Below are 5,562 nucleotides of genomic sequence, written 5' to 3' on the forward strand. Positions count from 1 at the left end.
GATGCCCGGCTCCGCCCCCGCCCGCTCCGCCTTCTGCGTGCGCCCGCGGCCGCCTGCGCGTCACCGCGCCCAGTGGCCAATCAATACCCGGAGCGGCAAGCGGCCCCGCTGCCATTCATTTCCCCTGAAGCTCGGAAGGTGGGGCGGAACCTCACGGAGGAGGGGCGTGGTTAGCGGAAAGGGGCGGAGCGCTGGAAGGGCGGTGCTCTGCATTAAACCTTTGAGCTGGGTGAGCTGAAACCGAGAGGAAGAAACATTGTGTAGGAGATGGCCCCATGATCTTAAAAGCAGCTGTGCAGGAAGTGGCAGCAAGCAGGGACCTCTCTCTGCCTTCTAATCTTGGCCCCGTGCCGTTTATTCATCCTTCATTCAGTTCCGCGTCCTTCCTTCCATGTAGTTCTTCACCGTTTACGCTACCGTAAAGACAAGTTTTTAACATGTCCATCGTGTGAAGAAGAGATTGGAGTCTCTAAGAAAGAGAGATTCTCCTGGACAAGTCTTCTTACATCACCCATTTTGATCTCTATTTTTTAACCTAATAAATTCCCAAGGAAATCGGGGCCCTTTGGGGAACCCTTTTTAAAACCGAGAGGACTTGCCAGAAGAGCAGTTTGTAAGGCGAGAGGAGATAAGAGGTAGTGGACGAAGTCAAGAATACTGGAAATAGAAAAGTGGTTGACATTTGCAGAGCCTGGCAGGACCACTCCTGGAATCTAGGTGTGCTCCCCTCCAGGAATCCTGCTCACACCCATCCCCCACTCCTCAAAACACCTTCTTGAGGTCCCTAGGGCCAAGTTCCTAAGAACGTTTCCTCCGCTTGCCGTGAATGAACCATCCGGAAGTTGGGGAATTGTTTCACCCACTATTCTCTAGTTTCCTTTTCTTTAAGTGCCTAGAGGTACTTTCCACAACAATTGCATTGATCTTGGCAGGAATCGACATCATGTTACTTGTTTCACAGGTAAGGAAGCCAAGGCTTTGGAAGCTGGTGGTGCAATTCACTATAGCTAAGTTATTGAGTCAGCCTAGGTGTCCATGAAAGGATGTAGAAAGAAAATGTGGTGTGTGCATAGAGGCAGCATGGAAAATCAGTCAGCCATAAGGGAACACAAACAAAGGAGGATATGAGAGTAATCTGACTGTACTAGGTCAGGCCGTTGATCTCCAGGGTTGAGTCCTCTGATGGAGCTGGCTAGGCGGATATCTGTTTCCTTGTTTTAGCTCCAGGTGCTTCCATTCCAAAGCTGCACACTTGGCTTAAAAGGACAACCACTCCCAATCGAGGAGGACTGGATCACTCTTCAGGCACGGGTCTGAGTAACTACGTTTCTCTGAAAGAACTCCCAAACAGACTGTCAGGAGGAACAATGTCATGCATGTCCTCAGTAGGGAGATAGATAGCATCGTCACATGAAGTGAAATAAACCAGACTTAGAAAGACAAATATCAAATGTTTTCTATCATATGTTAAATATAGAGAAAGAAAAAAAAGTCTTCAGTGTAGAAGGGGATCAGGGAGAAGGGAGATTAAAAAGTGTATGGGGGTGGGGATAAATCTGTTCAAAGTATGCTATAGGTGTGTGTTCTAGTTTCATGTCTGTTGCTGTGCTAAAACATCCTGACAGAAAGCAACTGTGAGGAGAAAGGAATTTATTTGGCTTACAATTCCAAGTTCAAGGCAGCCTTATTGGGGAGTCCAGACAAGAACTTCAAATAGCTGGTTACCTCACATCTACCGTCAGGGGGCGGGCAAAACGTAAATGCATGTATTTTCACTTACTTGTGCTGGCCTCAGATTCTCTTTTCACACAGTTCAGGAGCCTTTTGCCTAGAGAATGGTGCTGCCCAAAGTGGGCGGGGTCTTCCCACATCAGTGAACTTTATTAAGACAGTCCTCCGCAAGCCATCCCAACGTAGGTGATTCTAGGCCGTGTCAGGTTGGAAAAGCTAACCGTCATGGCATGTATGGGGAAAATGTCACAATGAAATCTATTATTTTGTGCAACGAGTATCTGCTGAGTGAAAAAGAAACTTGCCTCATGCAAAACAGATTCACAGGCAGCTTCCTCTCACACTAAGCCCCAGAAACCTTCAGGGTGCCAACTGCCTCCCCCAAAGCTTTGAAACAGTACATTTCTGAACACAGGCACTTGACTTCTTTCCACTCACGGCAAAGCCCGGCAATTAGCATAGACTGAAGATCTACCAGTTGGCTCCTTGACACTCCCCAGCTAAATGATCAGTGGTTCAGGGGATGGTAACAGTGGAAGTAACTAAAATAGATAAGTGACAATTAGCTGTGTGAAATGATGACATAAGGGACAGGGACAAGGAACCATAATTATAACAAATGTACCACTTCCTTGGGGAACAAAAGGGAGGTTCTATGTGAGAGGGCATGAGAAGTCTCTGTGCTTTTCTTTCAGTCCTTGCTCCGAACCAAAACCTGTTAAGAAGATTTGCTTTTTTTTTTCTTTAAAGAAAGAGAAATAAAATGCTGATGCACATACCTCAACATGAATAGACCTTGAGGACATTATGTGAAATGAATGGAACCAGCGACAGAGAAAGGGTCACATTTGACACAGCTGAAGAGCCAGCCAGCCTAAGTTCAGTGAGAGACACTGTTCCAAAAGTAAGGGAGCAGAGGAAGAGAGATACCTGATATTGACCTCTGGCTTCCGTACAGATGTGCTCCCGTGTACATAGGCACATACTTGTGCTCATACCCACAGAAACATGTATATACAACATACACATGCGAAGTGAGATGCCCCCTTCACGTGTGTTTATGAGAAGAAATCTCAAGGGTATGCATAGAAAAGAAATACTGGCTTCAATTTAGAAACTGAGATTAAGATAGTGGGAGCTAAAGAAAATGAAGAGGTCTGGCTGGCTTATTTATTTATTTATTTTGGTTACTGGTTGTGGGTTTTCTTTTGTTTGTTTTGCATTAGCAGAACATAAACGTTCTTCTTGGGCTTGGGGATATAGGTGTTTCTACAAAACTGCAGACACATTTGCAAGAACAACCTGTTCCTTGCGTGAAGAGATTTGTCATTGTGTAGACACCAGATGCTGAAGCAGCTTTTGGGAGAACACCTGTTCTGCTGACTGAGGTACACAGGGTCCCTAGACAGGATGCTGATGAGACTAGCAAGCACCTGGACCCTGCTTCCCTGACAGTGATGGACCACTCAGAACTCAGACTTTGCCTTGAGATGCCCTTTGAGGGTTAAATGAACTTTTCACTCAGATGTGTTACTACTACTTTATGATGTGTTTGTACAAATGACAGGGTAAAGCAACCACTTTAATGGAAGTCTCCTGGCCTTCCCCCTTGCTTCAAAGGAGGAATGCTGCCTTTTCCTGTTCTTCTACCCACATTCCCTGAGCTGGGAAGATCTGTTGTCTCTGTATGCTCAGTCCCCAGGCTTTCCCGATGAAAGCAACCGAAGAAAACAATGGAACATAAAATGATGACCTGGGGAAATGGGAGGGACCCAGATACTATGATGACTGATCTTTAGTGTCAACTTGACTAGATTTGCAATCACTCAGCAGACATGTCTCTGTTGTGTCTTTAGTGGAGCTTCTGGGAAGGGCTGGACTAATGAAGGAAGTCCCTCTCTGAATGTGACTGGAACCATCCCATGGCCCAGGCTCCCGGGCTGAACAAGAAGGGGGAAATGAGAAAGCAAGTTGAATACCCATGTTCATTTCTCTGCTCAGGACCGTGGACAGTGTGGCCAGCTGCCTCTCAGTCCTTCTGTCATTCACCTTTCATTTGTTTTCTTGAGGCAATGGAAATCAGTAACTAACACTTGTATGTCGTCTCTATTGATCTTTCTGGTGAGGATGAGTAAGAGAAAAGAATAGTCCATAATCCAGAGAATGTTGGTTAAGGTGTTTGAAGAGCTAGGGAGGGATTCAGCAAAGTGTGAGGGTTCATAGATGTGTAGGAAGGGACAAGAATGACAGGAGTAGGAAAAACATTGTATTTCCCAACAAGTAAAATGTAGAGGCCTATTAAAAATGATTATTATCATTGTCTGTTTTCTAGTATTGTTTTTGAAAATTCTCCTTTTAGAGACTGGATCATATGCAACAATTTGGTAAAGTGGTTACTCAGATTAATTTTTTTGATGACCTACTTTTACATCCATTTTTTCATTTTTTTTCCCTTAAAACCATCCCGCCAAAGCCAGGCAAAGTGCCACACACCTGCACACCTGTAATATCAGTTACCTGGAGGCTGAAGCAGGAAAACATGTGTTTAAGCCAAGAAGTTGTCAGTCAACCTAGGCAGCCTAGTACGACCTCATCCCCCATAATAATAATAATCCTTCAAGAAAATGTTGTGTCTATTTTATAAGTGAAGAAGTGAAAGCATTAAGGGAACTTTGGGAGTCGGTTTGATTTGTAAATGTAAGTGAAAGGGTTAAGTGTATAGTAGGCTTTCTGCCCCCAAGCCCATGCTTTTCATCCCTCTAAGCCTCCTCACAGTATGTGTGTAACTCTTCCCTGCATGAAGCAGTATTCTACTCTCAATGGGAAGTCAGTATATGGCCTGGACTGGCTGTAGTGTTTGCCCGCCCCCAACCCAACTGCACTAGATCCACATAGGATACTCCTACAGTCTCACGGTGTTCTTGCTGACTATAGAAGGTTTGGGCTAGCTGCAGCTCTCTTTTTAGAAGAAGGCTTGGTAGGTGCAGATTTGGGTGAGCAAAGAAATACTCCTCAAAGCAGAAGTTAATGGCAGTGGTTGTCACCACATGGCTCTGAAGCCACAAGAGCATACCACGGACTTACGGTGGTCTGTACAAAACCATCGTCTATGTTTTTTTTTTTTCCACTGAAAAAAAGAAAGAATAACAGGTTTTCAAAAAAAATCTGGACGTCCTTGAATTTGGATGATATAACCATCTAATTCAACGCTTCTTGCTCTTATAGGGATATTAAGAAGTCAGTGGGGACAACCGTGGCCAAAGTGAACCACAAAAGGAAAGGACGTGAGAGGGGCTTCGTGTCTCTGTGTCTCTTGGGTAGTCTTGTGGCTTGCGGGCAAAGATGAAACATAATTTCTCTTGAGGAGAGAAAAGTAGAGTTTGTTGGTGGACTTGCCCAAGAGTATTTCTCCATGCTCACACACACGGCAGGAGCTGTTCTGAAACCCTAGCCTCCTGAGAGGATCCAGACACGCCTCACGTCATCATTTATACGTCCTGTTCAGTTGGACCGTCTTGGATAGACTTCTGTAGTTGACGCTTTGCATCTATTGGCTGTGAATTTAGCCACACCTGCAACCAACTGCAGAATGGAAAGACTTTTAAAGAATAATTCCAGAGAGTAAAATCTTGAATTTACTATGCACCAAGTACCACACTGAATCCACGTAAGTGAAGTGATGTGGGCTACTGGCATTACATTAGGATTTGTAGATAATTTAGAGATAACTTAAAGTATACAAAAGGATGTGCACAGATTATATGCAAACTCTATGTGTGTGTGTGTGTGTGTGTGTGTGTGTGTGTGTGTGTGTGTGTGTATCTGAGCAGC

The sequence above is a fragment of the Peromyscus californicus genome, unplaced genomic scaffold, assembly GCF_007827085.1.
Source record: "Peromyscus californicus insignis strain IS unplaced genomic scaffold, ASM782708v3 Scaffold_3__1_contigs__length_106647218, whole genome shotgun sequence".
NCBI lineage: Eukaryota > Metazoa > Chordata > Mammalia > Rodentia > Cricetidae > Peromyscus > Peromyscus californicus.